At 44.0% G+C, this 24,243-nt stretch overlaps 2 long non-coding RNA genes across 3 annotated transcripts in view; both read left to right on the forward strand.

Annotated features, from left to right (window-relative positions):
* LOC140588876 (uncharacterized) overlaps positions 1-21,476 on the forward strand; it is a 35,387-nt gene extending 13,911 nt beyond the window's left edge. The window contains exons 3-4 of the long non-coding RNA XR_011990108.1: positions 11,994-12,465; positions 20,856-21,476. This is a non-coding gene — a long non-coding RNA (uncharacterized lncRNA). The remainder of the gene's footprint in view (positions 1-11,993; positions 12,466-20,855) is intronic.
* LOC111843493 (uncharacterized) overlaps positions 1-22,640 on the forward strand; it is a 58,882-nt gene extending 36,242 nt beyond the window's left edge. Inside the window, exons 1-4 of one of the 2 annotated variants that reach the window (XR_002838178.2) lie at positions 21,482-21,589; positions 21,772-21,821; positions 22,115-22,176; positions 22,332-22,640. This is a non-coding gene — a long non-coding RNA (uncharacterized lncRNA). Of the gene's footprint in view, positions 1-21,481; positions 21,590-21,771; positions 21,822-22,114; positions 22,177-22,331 lie in introns of those variants that run through there. The other variant, XR_011990107.1, reaches the window with a different exon arrangement.
* The last annotated feature ends 1,603 nt before the right edge of the window (positions 22,641-24,243 follow it).

A 24,243-nucleotide genomic window follows, 5' to 3' on the forward strand; every position in this document is an offset into this window, starting at 1 on the left:
ACATGTCCTGGCCTTCAATACCATATCTGCAGGGCCTTGTTATCAAGGGCAGATCTAAGGATGCCAAGAGGTGACCACGGCCAAACCCAGTAAGCAGGTGGCCACCTTACATCAAAAAAATACAAACAAAATATGAATCATTTAATTTTTTAAGCAGAACCATAGAAGAGACAAATACAGCTGGTCGCTGATGGCCACCACAACAGAAATTTTCTGCAAGTGCCACTGCTTGCTGTGCAATAATATGTGCTGTTACTGTGTAAACCAATGATTTCTAACAACAAATGGCACCACAAAGAAGTGAGAGAAGAAGTTTTTTTCAAAGTAGAATGTTTACTATGTTGCAGTGACAGCTGTGAGGTCAACATTCTGAAGGTATAGAAAGTGGTGGAAGCACTATTCCACTTCAGAACAAATTAAGCATTGAACGTGAAACACTGAAACATGAAGTGGTCCCCATTAAACTGCTTTAGGCCCCCAGTGGTGGCAAAGGAGGCTGGGGAAGCATCGGAAAGCCAGGAGGGCAAAGGAGAAGAGAAAAAACTGAAATTCTGGACAAAAAAGTTTGCCTTTCTGAAAAAAAATGAAAGGAAGAAAATATGAAAAACCAAAAAGTCAAGTGAGAGAGAGAGAGATGAGAACCAAGCTGTGGTGGAGGAAGAGATGGATGGACATATGAGACTGGTGGAGAAGGAGACAGAGCTAAATAAAGCATCAATGGACGTGGAGAAGGACAGGAGTAAGGAGAAAAAGGCAAAGGTGAGGAGCTAGAGGCTGAGATTGAGGCAGTGCTGGATGACATAGATGAGATGGAAAAAACAATAAGAGAGACAGAGGCTCAGATCCAGGCAATTTTGGAGGACCTTTTAGGTGAAAAAGATAGTAGAGGAGATGATATGTGACTTGAAGGCTGTAATGGCAGTGGTGGAAAAAGACCAGGAGGGGACCGAGGTCATGGTCGAGGTGATGGAGGATTAGCTGAAAGCAGTGGTGGTGATGGCTAAATATGACTATAAGAAAAGTTTTTTACTTATGAATAAACCAATATAAAAATGGGGTAATAAATATTACGCCCATGGAGGCGGGACCGGAGAGGTTCACCACGTCAACTGCCAATTAACTCCTTTAAAGGCAGCGGACTCCCATTCAGTCCTTGTGAAGTATTGCGCTGATGTCAAGCCATACCGAGCACTGTATTTGTCTCTTGTTTACCTGCCTGCCCTCGCCTTACCTGTCAGCCCTGTGTGCCATCCTTACCTTTCTCTCCCTCCTCAGTCCCGTTCCTGTCCGTGACCCGCCTGTCCAGCTGAACCCGGCACCTCCCGTTTGTCCCTTCCAGTGTGTTCCTGTCTCATACCTACTCGTCGGACGGACCTTCCTGGCTTTGACCCTCGCTAAAGATCATCGACTACGACTATCGCCTGACGTCACTTTGCCCATCGACTCGCTACTCTGCACTGCGGTCTCCCTCCTGCGCCTCGCTCGTCATACGAGCGCTGGAGCTAAGGAGCCGGTTCTTTCCGCTCCCCAGGTGTTACTGGTTGCTGGATCTACCTGTCCATTAAAACTCCGTTATCCCCACATCTCTGGATCTCTGTCTTTCTGTCCCGTCTTGCGTGACACTCTGCTTAATCAAACATGTTTATACAGAAAGATAAACTACAGTGAATGTTTTACATAGACTGTGGTATTTTTAACTGATTGTGAACTTAAACCTGTGATTTTTTATAAATAAACTTAGGTGAACTATGTACCTATAAAGACAGAATCACTGTAATGGAAAAAGAATTTCAACAAGGGAGAAAATGTTAGTGTTTATTTTTTAAATCAGACACCAGGCATATTTGTAAAATAAAGGAAATTTCATAAGAATATGTGCATTAACTGCTTGATCTCTGGGGCTTTTCTGAGATTCTGTGCTGACTAACCAGGGTAGTAAATAAGTTAAAGTGAAAATGTTGATTTGAAATGTTTTACCCACCAAACATGCACAGCGTCCTGAGAACGGGGAGAAACATGGGACTTATTGGGATGTGATCGAACACAAAGTAGCGCATAATTGTCAAGTGGAAAGAAAATGCATGCATGGTTTTCAAAATGTTTCACAAATAAAAATCTGAAAAGTGTGGTGTGGTTTTGTATTCAGACCACTGTACTCCGATATCCCTAAATAAAATCCAGTGCAATCAATTGCCTTCAGTAGTCACCTAATTAGTAGAGTCCACCTGTGTGTAATTTATTCTCAGTATAAATACAGGCCTCAGAGGTTTGTTACAGAACAATAGTGAACAAACAGCATCATGAAGACCAAGGAATATGCCATACAGATCAGGGATAATGTTGTGGAGAAGTTTATAAAACAATATCCCTAGCTTTGAACATCACATGGAGCACTGTTCAATCCATCATCCGAAAATGGAGAGAGTATAGCACAACTGCAAACCTACAGTACGAAGACATGGCCGTCCACCTAAAGTGACAGGCCGGGCAAGGAGAGCACTAATGAGAGAAGCAGCCAAGAGGCCCTTGGACACTCTGGAGGAGCTGCAGAGCTCCAAGGACCCTAAGCATACAGCCAGAGCTACAATGGAAGGGTTTAGATCAAAGCATATTCATGTGTTAGAATGGCCCAGTCAAAGTCCTACTAAATATTGACTCAGGGAGGCTGAATACAAATGCATGCCACACTTTTCAGATTTTTATTTGTAAAAACATTTTGAAAACCATGTATCATTTTCTTTCCATTTCACAATTATGCGCTACTTTGTGTTAGTCTTTCACATAAAATCACAATAAAATGGATTTAAGTCTGTGGTTGTAGCGTGTCAAAATGTGGAAAAGTTCAAGGGGTATGAATACTTTTTCTATGGAATCATATTTGTGCCAATATTATCAAGCAAAACTTTTTTAACATCAAGCAAAAACAAGGCTTCGAGAAGAAAAAAAACTAACTGAAGCAAAAGAAATGTCATCTCAAAAGTTTGCTTGCGCTGCCTGACTGCAGTTACGCTGCCAGCTTTCTTGCTTGCGAAACGTGACTTTTTGTTTACAATTTTGACACAAACTTCTCGCGTGGGCGGGTTTTTTTCAGGGATGCGTACCCATTGGCTAATAAGTTTTTGACTGACAGGTCATGGACATTTTTAATTAACAGCGGGACTGGACATTCACTACCCACTAACTAATTTTTACTGGATTCGACAACAAGATTAACAAAGTATAAGTGTTGATGTTGTTCGTGCTGCACTATTTATTTTTATATTCTGTCATATGTATCCTATATCTGCAAATAGTGTGCGATAACTTTTTGCCAACCGTAATTCAACTAGTACGAATCATAAAAACGTTAGATTATTAATGTCTCTCGTGTATGGTCGCGAAACCTCTCTTGCACTAATATCAGAAGCAGAGAAGAGGGTGTTAGCAATATTATGAACAAGTCTGCACGTCCACTTCAGTGGCCTCTATAATGGAGCATATTTAGTTATACTGGCTCATTCCACCATGCTATGCTAAAAATGCTACTGGGGGACTAACGCTGCCTGAAGCCGTCAGACAACTGCAGTGGCGGAGCTAGACTTTTATTTAAGGAGTGGCCAAGTGGTGAGCAAGGGTTTCTCAGAGGGGTCCACATAAATGTTTGGCAGAGACACTATAAAAAACACTATTTTAGTTTTCTTTTTATTTCATGTAGCTAGCTATTACTAAATAAAAATAAATCAATTAAATGAATAAATCTACGCAGCTAATTAAACCCTCACATAAGAACATAAGAACTATACAAACGAGAGGAGGCCATTCGGCCCATCGAGCTCGCTTGGGGAGAACTTAACTAATAGCTGAGTTGTTAAAATCTTATCTAGCTCTGATTTAAAGGAACACAAGGATTCAGCTTGCACTATGTTATCAGGAAGTCTATTCCATAGTCTGACTACACGCTGTGTAAAGAAGTGCTTCCTTAAATCCAGTTTGAAATGTTCTCCCACTAATTTCCACCTATGGCCACGAGATCTTGTATTTGAACTAATGCTGAAGTAACTATTCGGTTGAACAGCATCCAAACCTGTTAGAATCTTATAGACCTGGATCATGTCCCCCCTCAGTCTCCTTTGCTTGAGGCTGAACAGATTTAGCTCAACTAACCTTTCCTCGTGTGACATTCCTCTAGGACCAGGAATCATTCTTGTGGCCCTACGCTGCACCTTTTCTAAGGCCGCAATGTCCTTTTTAAGATATGGTGACCAAACCTGCACAAAATATTCTAGGTGAGGTCTCACCAAGGAATTGTATAATCTTAGCATTACCTCCCTTGACTTAAACTCCACACACCTGCAGATATACCCCAACATCCTATTGGCCTTTTTTATTGCGTCCCCCAACAACAACCGAAATGTACGGCATTTCGTTGCCAGGTACTTGTGACATGTGCAATGACAATAAAGTTGAATTCTATTCTATTCAATGGCGAGAATGAGACATGGAAGCATCAACATACACACCAAGGTCTTTCTCATAATCAGCTACCTTTATTTCAGTAGGTCCCATAAAATACCTGTACTTTATACACTCACCTAAAGGATTATTAGGAACACCATACTAATACGGTGTTTGACCCCCTTTTGCCTTCAGAACTGCCTTAATTCTATGTGGCATTGATTCAACAAGGTGCTGAAAGCATTCTTTAGAAATGTTGGCCCATATTGATAGGATAGCATCATGCAGTTGATGGAGATTTGTGGGATGCACATCCAGGGCCCGAAGCTCCCGTTCCACCACATCCCAAAGATGCTCTATTGGGTTGAGATCTGGTGACTGTAAGGGCCATTTTAGTACAGTAAACTCATTGTCATGTTCAAGAAACCAATTTGAAATGATTTGAGCTTTGTGACATGGTGCATTATCCTGCTGGAAGTAGCCATCAGAGGATGGGTACATGGTGGTCATAAAGGGATGGACATGGTCAGAAACAATGCTCAGGTAGGCCGTGGCATTTAAACGATGCCCAATTGGCACTAAGGGGCCTAAAGTGTGCCAAGAAAACATCCCCCACACCATTACACCACCACCAGCAGCCTGCACAGTGGTAACAAGGCATGATGGATCCATGTTCTCATTCTGTTTACGCCAAATTCGGACTCTACCATTTGAATGTCTCAACAGAAATCGAGACTCATCAGACCAGGCAACATTTCTTCAGTCTTCAACTGTCCAATTTTGGTGAGCTCGTGCAAATTGTAGCCACTTTTTCCTATTTGTAGTGGAGATGAGTGGTACCCGGTGGGGTCTTCTGCTGTTGTAGCCCATCCGCCTCAAGGTTGTGCGTGTTGTGGCTTCACAAATGCTTTGCTGCATACCTCGGTTGTAACGAGTGGTTATTTCAGTCAAAGTTGCTCTTCTATCAGCTTGAATCAGTCGGCCCATTCTCCTCTGACCTCTAGCATCAACAAGGAATTTTCGCCCACAGGACTGCCGCATACTGGATGTTTTTCCCTTTGCACACCATTCTTTGTAAACCCTAGAAATGGTTGTGCGTGAAAATCCCAGTAACTGAGCAGATTGTGAAATACTCAGACCGGCCCGTCTGGCATCAACAACCATGCCATGCTCAAAATTGCTTAAATCACCTTTCTTTCCCATTCTGACATTCAGTTTGGAGTTCAGGAGATTGTCTTGACCAGGACCACACCCTTAAATGCATTGAAGCAACTGCCATGTGATTGGTCGATTAGATAATTGCATTAATGAGAAATTGAACAGGTGTTCCTAATAATCCTTTAGGTGAGTGTATTTCTGCTCCCTACATGGAGTACCTTACATTTGTGTATGTTAAATTTCATCTGCCAGGTGTCGGCCCAGTCACTAATTAAATCAAGATCCCGCTGTAGCTGCTGAGCCGCTAGTTCAGTATCTGCTACACCACCCACCTTGGTGTCATCTGCAAATTTCACCAGTTTACTGTATATATTGGTGTCTATATCAATTATGTAAATTAGGAACAATACAGTATAGTGAAGTTGATTCAAAGCTTTAATATGACATGCATATATAGCCTGCTTACATGTAGTAGAAAACTGACTGGTTCTCCACACAGACTTCAAGCAAGGGCTAACTTTGCTAAAGTAAAAAAACAACACTATAATTCAGCATGTGCACTAAAACAAACATATGTACAAAGACGCTGTCTAAAAGACGATCTATATCAGCACGAGCAGAGCTCGTGGCTAATTTTAAGGAGACATGGAGCAGACAGTGTACAACGCTTTCATGCTGCTATTTTTTATGTACTGCAAGTGTGTGGCCACCTCTCATTAGAAAAGTAATACAGTGTAATATGTTATAAATACCTGCTTAACTTCTGCTGTTATCAATACCGCGGGTGTGTTTTGGATCATGCAGGAACGCGTGCCACTGGCAGAGCTTTTAGCCAATGACATGTCAGTAAGCAGCACGCACAGGGTACTGCTGCATCGGGATGCGTTCAGGGGCACTTGAAAATGACAGTTTTCCGCTCAGATCTTTGTCCAATCTTCTCATTGGTATATTTTAATGTTTACCATTTCCAGCGGGGTGGCACTGGAGCTGGCAAGGGCTCTGTTGGGGGTTGCAATTGCCACCCCTTTGGCTCCGCCCCTGGACAACTGGTGACCGACATCACACTTTCTCCAGACGTTACACTCCCCATCCATAGACATAATACGTCAGGAAGCATCCTCTTGTTATAATACAATCCGGTGCCTTGTGTTCTAACTGCACATAATTTACTTGCAGATGATTATTATTCTCATCTTTAAATATTCACGTTTAGTCTCACATTCTGCTCCTCAAGATTGTACATCCACTTGTGTACTATGTACTTTTTAAATCTGCTGCAGTATGTTTACTTTGCTCACACCATGTGTACAGTCTTTGTACCTTGTCTGTTTGGCATTATCTGCATGTTTGTATGCATCAGAATTCCCCCCCAGTCAATACAGTCACTCAATACCTAAATTGGGTCTTATATCATTTCTAGAGATTATTTGTTCCCATGGTTGTGTATTGTTAAAACATAGTTTCTGTATTTACATACCATCCGAGTATTGAGTGTGCATACTGTAGTGTGCCACCTGATCCACATAACACCTGACCCCCATGGCCCCCCCCTACTGGTGGTGGACCCACAGGAGGGCAGACCAACTGCAGCTCAGGCGAGTGAGAGCTCTACAAAGACACTGAAGTCCTTAGAAGCCAGGTCCCCCTTTGCTGGCATGCTGAGCATAAAATGTTGTTTATTCCCACCTATGACAAGAACCATGTAAAGTAATGACAGCAACAGGCCAAAAATACTGGAGACCAGAACAAGGAAAAAATATGATGGTACAAGCAAACTTAATTCATGAGTCTATTGATTTTGCAGGACAGATTTAGTCTCTGCTGCGCCTCCACCTCCCATCTCTCCTGTGAGCCTCTTCTCCCTCGCGTCACGCTGACCTTTCACCCTTCTCAGTCTATTCCAAAGATGGAGAATATAAACACACACACACATACACACACACACACATATATATATATACAATAAATAAACTCAATAAAAACACGCCTATGAGCTTATGCCCAAAGGTCAGTGTAATTTCTTTAATTCTGCATCTGTTTTCACCACAAGGTGCCCTGCAGGGCTGCTGCCTCACCACAAGGTGGACATTTCAGCATGTGCCAATATTCATTTACACATTAGCTACACACTACAGCTGCAGGATACAAAACAGACCAGTCTCTGTACCCAGACTTTATGATTAAATAGACCATGTTTGTGGTATAAAAAGATTAAGCCTTGATATTGTATAGCTTTGGTGACTAATCTGATTTTAAAATTAGAAATTGGAAAACCTCCGGATGCAAAATGATAATGTTTTGAAGCGGGGGGGGGACCTGTTTGCAGAGTCACATGATCTTGTCTCTGGGGGTCCTGTGAGCTCGAGGTCTGAACACACCTTCGTCTCATAAAATGAGACCTGAGCCAATCGCTGTGCCTCTGGGCTCCTTGGTCATTGTGTACAGTGACCATCAGGTGCTGCTAATCTGCCTGAAAGCAGCTCGTTTGAAACAGCACTACAAACTGGAACAATGAGGAGTTTAGAACCATGGGAGCGTGAGAACAGGGGGTTCAGCTCAATCTGCTTTTAGTCCAGGTGACAGATATATACTGATATATACGATCATCTTGGTTCTCCACCCTGAGAATCGTGGGTAAAGTATGAAGTTGTAATGTCTGCAAACTTCATAGCATTCAAACATTGCATTTTATTAAGATTGTTCCCTATGCAGAAGCCACCAATGATGAAATCTGCAGCATGCTATGGGGTGGCTCGGTCCTGTCATGCAGGCTGTTGGAAGACCTGGTGCAGAAGTAGTCTCCAACAGAGGGTGCACGACCTGGATCTGATACGAGTCAAGAACCAGCCTATCTGTAATCACACACACACAGGCCGAGCAAGAGGCTGGAACATAACAGGACACACATGTAGCCAGAACCTCCCACAGCGTCCAAACTGACACCAACACTGATGTAACCAAACCCTCCAGCACATGAGCCTCTCCTCCCCACCACAGACATCTACCCACCCTCCATATTTCACATCCCAGCTGATGTGGAGCCTGATAAGGAGCTGACTGATTGGCTGAAGGTGCTGGGTGTGGATGCAGACACCATAGAGAAGGCAAGTATGCTAGAGCGGCCTGCTGGGATGCAGCCTGGGCGTGATGCAGTGTGGGAAGCCTTCTGGAGGACCTGGAGCGCTACTCGCACCGTGAGCCAGCGTGCAGCAGGTGGTGCAGTGATTAGTGCACTGGATCTACAGTCAGGAGGATAAGGTTCATGCTCAGAAGGTCAGGCCTCTATCCACTGACAGACTGTAAGTCCACTGTGGTGCCCATAGCATTTTTTTGTTTATTCTGTATGGTTGATGCTCTCTGCTACCTAGCGGGGAGAGGGCTCCTTAGACAGCACCACCTAGTGGACAGACCAATGCAATTCTGCCCTTGGTGACCCTCGATGAATGACATGTGCCTTCCTTGTATTAACTGTTTGTCTCTGCAGTTTCCTTTCAGCTCTGTTTCAAGTCATAATACTGTTTACACATTACTGTTTATGACTTCATGCCCCCCCTCCTGAGAAAGGCCCTTAACACTAACTGCAAATAAACTTTGCTTTGGATTAAAGCTAAGTAAATAAGTAAATATCCCTTCGCCTCCCGAATGTGAAACAGCAGCCCAAAGCACATGACCATCGGGGAGAGCTGAGTTTGCACACAGACTCGCTGACATTGGCAATGTTGTTAATGTGTTTCTGAAATGCAGGTTAAATGTTGCTGGAATGTCCTGCATCTTTCTGCACCACTTTTGCTGATGTGTGATGTTTCTTTGTTCCTCTTTGAACATTTTTACTCACAGCATCACAATGTGTGAAAACCACATGGGCACACAAAGCTTAAACTAGAAGCCCAGTATATATTATATGATAAAAGCCTCCCTGTCTATGTTTTGCTTGGATGTTTATTTCTTAAAGGTCCGAAAACAGCAGCTTCTCAAGCCAGATGCAGGGTTTGCACTGACCTCAGTGGTGCATTAGAAATGCAGCTTTTCACAGAATGCGACATGGAAATCTGGGCCTGGAGCCTTAAAAAGGAGCCTGACTTCCTGTCTTCCTGTGCACTGGTACAAACAGCCTGCAGATACTGGCTACTGCACCCACTTGGTCAGGATGTGTTGTTGGGGGATCAGTGGGAGGTGGGCTTTAGGCTGTAACTGCTGCTGATTGGCTCTTCTGAAGAATGTAGAAGGAAGTGACTCTGAGAGACAACTAATAGGCTTCTGTGGTCCTCAAGAGGCAGATTTAAGAGCACAGCATAGAGCTCTTTCTCAATCTGGGCATAATTTTGCTCTGTCTCATTTAGGGCTTTTGATGGCCACTGGTGCTTCCGAGGGTTTAAGGCGAAAACTGCACTCACCAGGGAACAGCCCAGTTCCTTTAAACACGTCAGTAAACTCGTCCATAATGCTCTCAGGTTTTCTTGGCTGCACATTGATAACATGGACCAACTTAACCATGTTCATGTCCAGGCATGCTCTCAAGTCTAGGGGGATCCTTTGTGTAGACTGTCGAAGTGGATGTCTGCATGCTGTTTTCTGATTGAGTCAATAAACAACTCCTCTGTCTGCTCATTCGCAACAGAGTGTACCTTTCGCTGTCTGTGTTTTGCTGGGTGTTGCATTTGGGTTTTAACTTCTTGCATTTGTTGCATTGCCGTTCGCGTACTGGGCATTCTTCTGTACTGCCGTGTTCTCTCCCACAGGACTCACATTCTGTGCCCTGCTTAGCAACATTTCTAGCATTTCTGAGTGGCCTGCTATGTTTCCGGCGCAGTAAAGCTGCACTTTGCAGGCATTTATTCACAGTATGGATGGCCTGGCCAGCTGTACATTTTTAACTGCTGCTGTGAGACCTCATGTGAGTGAGCGATGTCCATCACCTTTTCCAAAGTCAAGTCGGGGCCGTGGCTTAATAGTTTATCATGGACTTTTGGTGAGTTTGTTGGAAAAATTATTCTGTCCCTGACCATCTCATTGCTATTTGGGTAGTCACAGTATTTTAGTAAGAGCTTTAGTTCCATTACAAACTGGTCAAAGGTTTAACTTGGACCTTGCATTTTTTCATGGAACTTATAACAAGCGAAAATCAGGTTTGCTTTAGGCATTACATAGCCTTCAGATTTGTCATAATAACTTTTAAAATGTTCGCTTGTTCTTCTGCTAGTGACCATGTATTAAAAATCTTTCTCTCCAATCCATAGCATTAAATAGCTACATTTCTCCTCCTCAGATTTCACATGGAGGAGACTGCTGAACATTAATTCGGTGTGTTGTTGAAACTTTCGCCATGTGTCAGGGAGGTTAGAAGAGCCCCAGTTCATTCGCGGTTTAGGTACCTCCTAGTGATTCCATCCTTCCACTCCAAGTGCCAGTCCCTACCTTTTTTTTATAAGCCAAGCATAACTGACACCATGTAATGTTTCGTGTTGCCGTCACTCACAGTGTCTGGCACAAATCACTTCATCCACAGGCAGCAGCTTAAACTAATGTCTTTATTATTCTGCCATTCATATCCCATCAGCCCATTCCAATACGCCCTTTGTATGACACGTGCCTCTTGGATATTACACCGTCCATCCTTAACTTCCTGGGACAGACTCACTGTGACTGGGTACCTTTTCTCTCCCCCTGTAAATACAGGCAGTCCCCAGGTGAAGGAAGTCTGTCCTACAGACAAACGGACTGCTATAGAGAAAACATTGTGTGGCTTCAGTGGTGCATCAGCTTGAGGTACAGTATGGTACCGTATGTAGTTACTATTATTATTTCTGTATTATTACTGTATTATTATTATTGATGGCATTATAATACAATTTTCTGACTTACCTTCAAATTCGACTTAAAGAAATAGGGAACGGAATCAGTTTAAAACCTGGGGACAATATCATATTCCATCTGTAGTTCAAAACTTGGGTCCTGCTGACAGAAATCAGCTCCTCTCTGGGATTCATGTGAAGAACCTGTGTGTTTTATTTAGTGTAGCATTGACCAAGAGACTTGTGGCCCCATCATCTCCATGGAAACAAGACCCACAACCGCACCCTACAGACATTCAGAGCAAAGCTGCTGAAACACCACCAACGTGTGATACACTTTCTGTCAGCCGTTATTAATGTCAGTGACAGAGAGACCTGACAGTGCACCAGAGACACTGGCCACAGTTTGGGAGCAGCTGCAGAGGGCCAGAGGTGGGTCGGTTTCCTTATTTATAGAAGCCTGTGATTGTCTGAGTATCAGACATTTTACATCAGAGGCCGTAACAGGTGTGGATCTTACCCAAACATGCAGATGAGCCACACACTATGCTGTCTGTAGAATGAACAGAGCGGTAATCGGCATTTTACTCTTTCATCTCATTTAAACAGACCGGAACTTTCTCAGGCACAAACTTCCCTGTATTCACAGCCCCTCTGGACCGGCCCCACAAACATGGGTATGAGAGAGTCCACTGGACCCACAGAGATTGTGTTCAGTGAGCTTAAGTTAGCAGCTCTTGTGTTTTGCTAAACTGTCAGTGCTGTGCTGTGTTCAATCACTTCCTCTATGACCTGCTGTTTATTTCTGTATTTAGTGTGAATCTCTGTGGTGAACAGAGTCCAGCATTAAAGGACCAGCAGGCAGGTCAGTGTAAAGTGCTCCTGCTTTTTTCGTTTAGTTCAAACTTTTAATTGACAGGCTTCAGTAGCAGTATTTTCTACTGTCATCAGTGAACATCAGTCTGTACTGAGTATTTCCCAAATTCTTTGCTTAATTTTTTCTTGTCTAATATTTGAAAGAATACAATTTCCTTAAAAATTTGTTACTCCAGCAAAATGTTCTTCAGGGTCATACTCATTTGTAAGTACTGATTAATATTTCATTTCATGGTTTATTTCCAGTGTTTGTAATATTTGCCAGCTGCAGGTGTGATATTGCCTGTGATTCTGTCTTTAATCACACAAGCATTTTTATTATTATATGAGGTTACAACATGAAATGTTGTACATTCTCTGCCTCTGCTGCAATAGAGGTACTAATTTTTTAATACTGCTGCAGAATTCTCTGTATTCTGTCTACTCTACATCGTACTTTGCTCTGCCACATATTAGTTTATGTTCTTCTTGAATGTTGCATTTTATGTTGTGAAATATCTCGTAGTAGACATTGGAAAGTAGGCAAATCAGAATTTCTAGTTTGAGATTCATTGTACTTGGTACACATGATGCTGCTTTCTTTGAAACTTAAACTGCCATTGAATTTTGAAGATGTTGTACACCTCTGAAAATATAAAGCTCTTCCAGACATTCATTCTTAAAAAATCAGACTAACTACCGTATATAAACACATAATCCCGTGAAAAAAGGTGACCGTACTGCCACCCCAGTCTTTAGTGGTACTGCATCTTGCGAATGCGTTACATTGATTCCTAGCACCTACGACGAATGGAATGAATGTAAAAAACGCGTAGCGGCCATGATGTGGATGCGTATGTTACCTAGTTGACATTTGGTCCTCACTAGTTAACGTGTACACTGCAGCATAATGTCACTAGTGCCACATGTTACACTAATGCACACTAATGGACTACATGCAAATGAAGGGGTCAAGAGATGAATATTGATTGCTCAGTGTTCAAACTGTGTGCTGGAAATCCTTAAAATGCCCACTCTGAATTGTAATGAGCTAAACTATTTACCAGCATTCTTTTATGGCGGAAGAGAGTTATTTCCACAACTTGCCATGGCAAATGTTATGTTTGATTAAATGTTTATTCATTTTCCATTCTAAAATAACTTCACTGTATAGATGCAATGAAGATAGGTCTAAGTGAGAAAGAGAGCAATTTCTCTGTCTGCAGATTGGATCATTGTCGTCATTTTCACTGCTTATTAGCTATATTTTGTTGCTAACACAGGCTGCTGACACACTAATTGACATCTCCGCCATCCGAGATCAGTAAGGTTTCTTGAATTATAGCAGCGTAACATGAAGCAGGCAAAGCTGATAATATGCAGATACAGTCATTGTAAGTTATAGCAAGAATCGTCTTCAACATACAGGTGCTCAATTAAGTTGTCTTTCTAATATAGTTGTTTATGTATAACAATTCCATGTCCCACAAGCCGGTTTTGTCAGCCAGGGATCGGTCCGCCAGGGCCTCCCTTGGCTGTCACTCGAATTTACCATGGTTCTCAGCCGAAAACAGGTGGATTACTCTCTTCAGGTCAGGAAGGAGGCCCTGCCTCAAGTGGAGGAGTTTAAGTATCTCAGGGTCTCATTCACAAGTGAGGGTAGATGAGATTGAGAGCTGGACAGACGGATCGGAGCGGTATCTGCAGTTCTGCAGGCGCTTAACTGGTTTTTCGTGGCTAAGAAAGAACTGAGCTGGAAAGCAAAGTTCTCAATCTATTGGTCCATCTTCGTCCTTACCCTCACCTATGGTCATGAGCTATGGGTAATGACCGAATGAATGAGATCATGGATACAGACGGCCGAAATGAGGTTTCCCCGCAGCGTATCTGGGCTCTCCGTTAGGGATAGGGTAAGAAGCTCATATGTCGATGTGAGTCTCAGAGTAGAATCGCTGCTTCTCCACGTCAAAAGGAGCCAATTGAGGTGGTTTGGACATCTGGTGCGGATGCCTCCTGGGCGGCTACCTGGAGAGGTTTTCCATGCATGTCCTACAGGGAGGAGGCCCCGGGGCAGACCCAGGAAGCGCTGGAGGGATTATATCTCTCGGTTGACCTGAGAACAACTCGGCATCCCCCCCCCTAAAAGCTGGTAGAGGTGGCTGGGGAGAGGGAGGTCTGGGTATCCCTCCTGAAGTGACCCGAACCCTGGACTAGCGGATGGTAATGAATGGATGGATGGATATATAACAATTACACATGGGGTTGACATAACTGTATAATTAATATTACATCCATTAACTGGTGTTGGTTATATTAGTTGATTTTAGTTGGGCCATTTTGATTTTGTCAGTCCAGCATTTCCTTCTGATTTGAAAGTGATACTACAATTAGTTATTAAAATATCAGGCAAACTCAAAAGTGCTATTGTAATCAGATTTAAAATCAGAATTTTTAATTAGCAGGAGGAAACATTTTTACAGTGTTTCAGTGTTTTAATTTAATATTTTATAAATTATTTTGGAAGAGGATGACCACTCCTGGGTGTCATTTTTGGGTGTAGGTTTACACAAATAAAACACATTTGAATCCCACATAGAACCTACTTGGGCAAACTCATGTGGGTCCTCCATGGAATCCATGGCAAAACCCAATTTGAATCAATTATATTTCCCTTATATTTCCCTTTTACAACACAAATAGACCCACATGAAAATATTGTCTGGGTCCTATATGGATCCAGTCAAGACAGCCGAAATGGGCCTCATTTCTAACCCATTTAGATTCTACCCAAATCCCACTTGGGCAAACACACATGGGTCCACCATGGAGACCATGGCCAAACCCATTTGGGCCTCACATGGATAGGATACATGTAAATGCGTCTGCAGCAGACTCATGTTGAAAATCTCACGCCAGTCAGCTGACCAAAGTTGACAACCCCGTATTATGCAAGATGATGCCCCTAAGTGACGGGGTGACCTTAGTTTTAGCAGCAATTATTACATAAACAGGAATCATAAAATGTATATTAAGCAAAATAATTTAAGTCAGCGTGATGACAGACAGGCTAGGCTACTCCGCGAGGCTAAATGGCAGATATCTATGGCTAATCTTTTTTTTTTTTTTTAATGTGTCCTGTCCGGCAGCTTGAGCAAGCAGAATAATGGTTTGAATGCACTGCTGTGTCAGACATATTTGCTTTGCCATGAGGGGCTCTATAAACTCTGTATAGGCCCTTCATGTTGGTCGATTTCTTTTTATTTGTATATTTATTGTATTTTATTTTTAACACATGTAAAATATTCCAGTTGCCGAGCTGTCCGGAAGGGAGTGATAGTGAAGAAAAGGGGTAGGGAGAGAGATTAAAAAGGAGGTGATAGAGGAGAGAAAAAAAAAAAAAAAACACGAACAAAGGGGGAGACAACAGTGGAAGAGAGGCTAAGAAAGACAAGAGTAACGTACAAAGCACATATCAAGGCAAGGAGAAAAAAAAAAAAACACAGCATTTGAAATACAACCAAAAATGGACGAATACAAAGACACAACCAGAATTAGAATAGAATAGAATAGAATATTCCTTTAATGTCCATAAAGAAAATAAAACAGATACACAGACATCCAAAATCGTTGCATGTGCTTGGAAGGGAGCGTGGAAGTGGGTTTGCATGTGTGTTCTTCTGTGTGGGGGTATACGTGTGTTGGGTGCGTGTGAATTTCTCCATGGAATGTACTTGATAGCAAGGGTGGGGGGCCCCAACCCCACCCCACAAGAGCCAGAGGCCAGCGGAGACAGGCCCAGGAGACCCAAGGCGTCCACGGCCCCCCAAGAGCACAGAAGAGCCAAGGCCCCCATGTCCCCACGACAGCCGCGTCCCCACCCCAGCAGGAGGAGGAGGGGGGAGACCCCAGGCGCAGCCCCCCGCAGCCAAAGGGGCACGAGCCCCAGAGAACCAGAGGCAACAGGCAGCCGACCCCGCGAGGGGGGCGGCCACTCCCGCACGGGCCAGAGCCAGGGCCCCAGGACCCCAGGCGGCCGGGAGCCGACCGGCCCCTGGTAGAGAGCCCCACCCACGCCGGAGAGGCCCGAGCCCCCCCCAGGCCACCACCCGGGGAGGAGGGCCAGCAACCATGCCAAGGAGGCAGCCGCGCCCAGGAAGGAGCAGCTAGCCTCGGACCCAGGCCCACACTGCCCACACAGACACCTCGCAGACACACCTCTCAGCCATACACATAGACCATACATCCACTCACACAACATACACGGACACATACACAGAGACAAAAAGACATAATCCCATCCACTCCGGACAGCCTTCCGCCATGCGGGGGAACGGACGCCACCCCCCAGCGCCAGCCGCAACCCCAGGGCACTGCCAGCCGGACGACCGCCCGAGTGCCCCCCCCCACCATCGCGGGCAGGGAGCGGGGGTGTAGAAAGACCCGCCCACTCTCCTCCCCCACGCACCTGTGTGAGAGGTGGAGTGTTGGATGCATGTGTTGGTGAGTGTATGTGGTGTAAGGGATGAGTATGACTGTTGAGAAACTTAAGATGGATTTAAAATTGACGGGGGAAGCGCGGAGGAGCACTGCTTGCAAACAGCTCTCCTCCTCATCACCCCCCCGCCAAGACCCTCAATGTATACGGTGTAAGTAAAATTGAGGGGCGGGCAGCAGTGAAGAGGTGAGTGAGACCACCTCAGCGGCCCCACCCACCAACCTCTAGGTAGTGCCCCCACCCCCCAAGGCCCTGTGTGTATACTGATATGTGATGACTAAAGTGCCATTAAAACAAGGGGAGGCAGAGGGCCGCGCAGCACAGCGAGTAAGGCCATGTGAATGGCCCCCTCACTGCAGCGTGCGCGGCACATTCCCACCCCGAGATCCTACATGTGTGCGTGGCATGTTATGTGAGTGAGGGGGGAGAGGGGCTGGGATTTATGATACCAGGGGGGAGCTCACTACCCCCTGGCAGAAGAGAGCCAGCTAACCAAGCTGGCTCATTAGGCACCCCAGCTCCCCACCGCGGCACGGGATGGAGCGGACCCGGGGGACCCCCGGCGACATCACCCCGGAGCAGTGCCGACGCCAAGAGCTAGCCCCCACCCCCCCCCCACCCCGAAGGACAGCCCGCACTCAGTCACCCACTCATTCGACGACAAAAAGTGGCAGACCAGCCCGGGCTCGAGACATGCCACCCCCCAAACAGCGCAGGCCGGCCCCCCAGACATGGACCGTCCCACCCCCCCCGGCGGTGCCCCAGAGGGAGCACAGGCCACCCCCGCGCAGGAAGGCGCCCACCGAGGAAACGGCCAGGCCCCGGGCACCAGAGCCCCAGACCCCCACCCAGGCCCGCACCGAAGAGGCCAACCACCCATCCCAGGGCCAGCCCCCGCCACCCCCGGCACTCCAGACCCCACGCCCAATGACCGCCAGGCAGCACCCGCCCAAGGCCCACCCCACCACCACCAATCAGGGCAGACACCCAGACATCACAGGACGGCAGCCACAGCCCCCCCAGCTCCAAGAGGCCACCAGTTGCCCATAGCCCGGGGGCCCAACCCCACCACCCGCCAGAACCCCGAGGGGACGAGACCACAGCCGACCACCCCCCCTACGTAATGGAATTGGCCAGAATGGACCAGAGAGGATCCAATCTGCCCAATTGATTTTTTTGGAGGGAATCAGACATTCTCTCCAGACTTATGTGGTCTAGAATTAAATTTCTATACTGAGTAATACATAAATTATTTTTTGATTTCCAGTTCATGAAGATAGTTTTCTTTGCAATGCCTAAGGCAGTAAGGATCATGTGTGCTTTATTTTCTTCCATATCTAATATACTTGCATCACCTAAAATGCACAATGTAGGTGAGGTTGGGATATAGCAATTAAACCAAATTGATAGATCCTCACAAATCCTTTGCCAGAACTTCTGAACTGGGGTGCAGTACCATATGGCATGCATGTAGTTCTCCACAAAGTCACCTGAGCAGTGGGTGCATAGGTTTGAGTGGATAAGGCCCATTTGGAACATCCTTTGTCCTGTATAATGAGTTCTATGCAGAGTTTTGTATTGTATAAGCTGTAAGTTTGGGTTTTTAGTCATTTTGAAGGTGCTTAAACATATTTTTTTCCAAAAGTTTTCATCTGAATCGATGGATAGATCTTGCTCCCATTTTGAGATTGGAAGGGAAATTGAGTCATCCGTTTTTGACAATAACATACATTTTTGACAATAATTTGGGGCTAGAAAGATTTAAAAATTCTAGCACACATGGAGGTATTTCCAAGTTAAACTTTTTAAGATTGAACCTTGCCTGAATAATGGACTTCAGTTGCTGGTACTCAAGAAATTTACTGTTGCTAATTCCGTATTTTGAGACTAGTTCGTCAAACGAAATAAATTTCCTGTTTTGAATAACATGTTCAAGATTTCGAATCCCTTTGTCATGCCATAAGGGAAAGTTCAATGTTATCTTTTTTCGGCAAATATCTGGATTGTTCCAAATGGGTGTCAATTCACAAGGGATAAGTGGAGACCTTGTAATTTTTAAAAATTCCCACCAGGCTATTAATGAGGTGCTAATACTAAGGCTCTTAAAACATTTACAACGCTTAATGGTAGGGCTTATAAAAGGCAAATCAGACAATTTTACTTCTACACAGATTGCTTGTTCTAAGTCCAGCCATGGACTATCTACCGGGCTTGATTTGATCCAATTTGATATATACTGCAGTCTGTTGGCTAAGAAGTAGTGATAGAAACTTGGTAGTTCTAGACCACCATTACCTTTGGCTTTTTGCAGTGTTTTTAAGCTTATTCGTGATGGTTTGTTCTTCCATAAAAATGACGAGATGCTTGAGTCTAGTGATTTAAACCAAGCCATAGTGGGTTTATTAGGGATCATTGAGAACAAGTAATTGATTTTAGGCAGGACCATCATTTTAATGGTGGCAACTCTTCCAATAAGAGATATAGGTAGAGATTTCCACCGCACAAGATCCTCTTCCACCTTTTTTAACAAAGGAATATGATTCATCTGTACTAGATCTGAAAGCCTGGTGGAAAAATTTATGCCTAAGTATCTAAGGTTGCCTGATTGTAAAGGAGTAGTAGTTGTGTTTTGGAAACTGCAATTAAAAGGCAAAACTGTTGATTTTGCTCCATGTCTTCTTTTAAGATACACTTACATTGTAGTCATTCTGTGGTGATATTTAAGTTCTACTTTGCAATACCTACAGATGACTGCACTTTCATTCACTTTTAATGTGAATCAATTTTTTTGGACCCTCATAGGCTATGTGCGTCTTCCTTTCGCCATATTTCCAAGTAATCGAGAAGGAAAATTTTGATTGATGCCTTTTAGTAATCGAGTTTAATGGAGTATTCGTGACAGCTCTAATTTATTTTACTCTTATTTTACTCTTGCTCTCCATAGCTTGAGGGTCACAGCACAGGGTCAGCACTCCTGCAGCTGGGGGTTTGGGCTTTGCTTTGGACCCTTGAGCACCAACAGCAGATATGAGCCATAAATCAGGAATGGCACCAGGTTTGAATGAGGCAGGTCCTGTAGGTAACTATCAGACATAAAGAACCTCAGCCAGGCTGCATGGATACCAAGCCTCCTGTTAGCACAGGGACACATTTTTTGTTATAATCAAACATGGAGGAGGGCTTTGCTCCAACTGATAGCTTCATTTTACTTAATTAATGTATATCTGTCTGTACAGCTGCTTCACTAATTGGCTGCTCTGTGAAGCGTTTGCAGTTACAGCAGCACTGTAGCTTACTGACATGGTCTGATAAGCAATGCTTTGATTTTCCTTGGATTTAACCACAATTGTTCAAATTCATTTTGATTCAAACACTACAAAAATGCCTCCTGTCTTCCAGCTGCAGTTACTGTAAACCTCAAAATAGATGGCAATAGTGGGAATTTAAGAAGGAGAATTGTAATAGTAAGAAGAAACATTTATCAGTATCTGAGAGAGCTCTCTGTGTGATTTTAACTTCTCTTTTTCACTACGATCTGTGATAGTGAGCTCCCCCTTGTGGACTGAAACTGTGCATGCAGACAGTGCAGAGGTGCGGCATGTCGGAGTTCAGGCTGCTCCTGTCGCCTAAGGAAACCACCTGATCGCTTTTGACTCTTAATATAATAATTAGTCTTGTATATTTCTTATTATAATAAAAAATACACTAAATGGTGAAATGATGGACATTGAAGGGCTGGAATATTACAAAAAAATGAAATATATTAGTAGAATATTAATTTATTAATTGTCATTTCGAATTATTGTCATATCTGAATTTCACTCTAGCATATTGTGGTTTGAAGTAACTGGATCCTGCACCATCATATTAAAAAGGGGGTGATGTGACGTATTATACAGTGAGTTTTGCTTTTTGGAACCTTGGTTGTGTGAACCGTGGTTATCAGGCTGCGGACAAAAGGATGCAGGGATGTGTTCCCTCAGTCAGCATGAGTTCAGTATAAAATGTAACCTGTAAGACATGGTGTCTGATACAGCACAGTATCTTAATGCAGAATCATCACCACAACACTTTACAGCTTAATTCAACCTTTATTAATATTGCATTTTCTGTGTCTCCAGGTTGCAGTGCTGCTCTGGTGACCCAGGCTGAGGAGGTGGCAGTGATAGAGGTCCAGCCTGGAGGAGCAGCCACTCTGCCTTGTGGGATCCCTGAACATGAAGCAGTGTCCTGGTTTTCCCTGCAGTCAGATCACATACCAGCCAGAGTCATGGACCGCAAATTAAAACCTGGAGGAAAGACAGACCCTGTTAACATCAGAGATGAATACGAAGGGAGACTGACTCCCATCTTTAACTCCACACACAGTCTGCAGCTGAAGAACATCACTGAGGCAGATCTGCTGATCTACTGCTGCATCCAAAGCGGAAGTCTAAACTTTGGAAACTGTACAAAGCTGAAATTGACAAGTAATTTAACAACGAGTGTTTCGGATTAAGGTCACTATGTATTGTGTGAGACTTTATTACATCAGAATTATTTATATACCAAATATTAAGGTTATACTGATGCCAATATGGAATTCTTAGGGTACATATGAAAATGAAGTCATATATCTATGCATAATGTATAGATTATCAAAAAGAAGGTTTTGATGTGAACTACAGGTGATGCTTGTTTATAACAGAGGTCACTGCTTATCATCCTAAAAGTGATGATGTTTATATTCTGTTTACAGACCATCCTGGTCTCCAGTGCACGACCCTGAACCCAGATCACCTGCATTGTTTTATCCTGATTTGTTTCATCCTTCTCCTCTGTCTCATCTTCCTGGTCTGCTACTTTTATAACAAAGGTCAGACATGTCTGATGTCACTGAGTTTTGTGTTCCCTGTCTGTTTGGTCCATTTGTGTCTCATTCAGCCCCAGACTGGGCCATAACAGATGTGCAGTCTGTCAGGTACAGACACTATAAACTTCCTGTGGGCTGTGTGTTAATACACTGTGATACAGTGTAACTCCGACTTTCTTCCTTAGCTAAAGGCCAGTGGGGCTCAGTGAGTCACACCTCCAGGACTGCTGAGCAGGTAAAGTGCCAAAGTTACATCCAGTATCAGCTGCCTTGGTGTTAATCCTTACATTAAATATTAGTAATTTATAAATATTCAGGCATCAGCTATGTCTGGAAATCTTTATGTCTGACCATTGTTTATCGTGTTTCTTGTTTTAAAACCTCAAACCTGCAGCCAGTCTCTTTCTAACACAAGTGTGTCCAGCATGCAAAGCACAGTGAGACAGTGTGAGAGCAGCAGCCCTTATCAGCAGGGCTGGTAGAGCACCCTGTGCACTCTGTGAATGACGTCACTCTTTACGGTTTCAGCGCTGCTGAGGAAGAGCTCTGACTGACAGCAGAGGGGAAGCAGGACCAGCCGACATGATCAGGTACTGTCACTGACAGGGCTTTCTGTGGCTTTCAGACCACAGTGGGAAAGTGTCTCTGCTTTCCCATGTTTATACAGCAAAATAAACTATACTGAATGTTTAATTAGATTGGAGTATCTTTAGCTGATTTAGAAAGTAAAGCTTTTTCTTTACAGGGAAAACCTGATGAGTTCTCGGATGGAGATCAAATTACCCAAGAAGCGAGACCAAAAAAGAGGAGAAGATGCACAGGATACTGTCTGGGCAACAATTAAGTGACGGGTTTGTTTATTCCTGAAATGCTGAGCACAGAACAGAAAACACCCACCATCTGTAAATTGTAGGATTTATTAAGTTATTTTTTATTTTTTAAATATAACTTAATGACATTAACTAATCCAGTTTGGCAAGATTGATTACCCAGACTTGTAGATAAGCAAGTCTTTACAGGAATTAAATAAAAACTACATATTTGTCTCCACCATAGATTTGTGTTGGTTCCTGCACTGATTTGTTCAGCTCATTCAATGACCAGTGGTACAGTCTGTGAGTAAATGAGTTGGTTCACAGCCAAGATCAGTGAACAAGTCCATCCATCCATCCATCCATTGTCCAACCTGCTTATCCTACTGGGTCGCGGGGGGTCCGGAGCCTATCCTGGAAGCAATGGGCATGAGGCAAGGAACAACCCTGGATGGGGGCCAGCCCATCGCAGGGCACAATAACACACCATTCATAATAACAATTCATAATAAGTTGAAAAAAAATTAATCGGCGACAGAAAAACAGAGATCCTCCTACAGCAACAAGGATCCCTCTTCAGAATGCCTTTTCTGCTCATGAATCTGACTTCATGAACCTTACTTTAGGGCTGGGGGCTAGGAAGTGAAAGTAAACTCACAGCTTTGAAGTCAACTCCAGTTCAGTAAAATTTTTCAGTTTTATAATTTTTCTACCACAGAATTTCATTTTTTGATGTTGCACAGAAAAATCTTTTAATCAACCTCTCTGATGACACAGAGAGTCACTTAGAATAAAAGTCTGGACCTCTTAGTTTGGTGAGTAAAGAAAATCTCTTATTCCAGCAATTCCAGCAAAGCGCTCCCATCACACTCTGGCACTCGGTACCAAGTCACACCCAGCACACAGAGCAACCAGTTGATAAACCATAATTCCCAATAAGGACTTCTAAGTCCAGATTGGTCACAAAATACCAAGAAACCAAGCTCAAACGTATAACAAATAAGTCTCCTGCTCTATTGGTTCACCTTGGTAGCAAGGTAAAATCCACCCATCTTGCTCAATTTACCGGAGTCTGTCTCGGCTTCTAGACTCTACTTGAGATATGCATATAGATATTGATTATATGACATTGAATCACTGTTAATGTTTGGGTGTTCCATTGATTAATGCTTAACACATTAACATATTGTCATTGAATCATTGCAAATACATGGTTAACATATGATTAGTATTATTAACATGATTACTTATACATTTTCAATTGTGTAACATATTATATATTGTCTACTGCAACTATTTTATATGCCATAACTCTTTGTGCATCAGTTGGGGCGGCTTCCAATCTCTTCCTGCAGGTGGTTTCTCCCCCACTTTGCTCCTCTGTCTGCCTCTCCAAGGTCCAAGCTTTCTTCAGGGTCTGTGGAGCCAACTGCAGGCAGCTATCACAAAGCGAGGTCACACAGTATTCAAAACAATCTCTTCTTGCCTAAGGCCTAAGACATAACAGACCCAATATGCCTCCTCTCCTGGGAACACCCACAGGCGACACGAAGGGGCCAGGATTGAACGGAGGAGGAATAGAGGGACGAGGAGCAGACACAGGCGGGACGAAGGGAGGAGGAGCAGACAGGGGAGACCAGACAGGAACGGACGGGGGAAAAAAGGGAACTCGGGGGAGCCCAGGCGGGCGACGGGCAGCGGCCGGAGGGGCCGCAGGTGGAAGGGAGTAGGAGAGAACCACACAGGGGCCAAGGGAACAGGACGAGGGAGAGATGGAGGGGACACGGAGGGAGCAGGAGGGAACACCGGCTGAGGCAGGCAGAAGGGGGAAGCCGGAGCCAGCGA

Source organism: Paramormyrops kingsleyae, chromosome 4 (genome assembly GCF_048594095.1).
Source record: "Paramormyrops kingsleyae isolate MSU_618 chromosome 4, PKINGS_0.4, whole genome shotgun sequence".
NCBI lineage: Eukaryota > Metazoa > Chordata > Actinopteri > Osteoglossiformes > Mormyridae > Paramormyrops > Paramormyrops kingsleyae.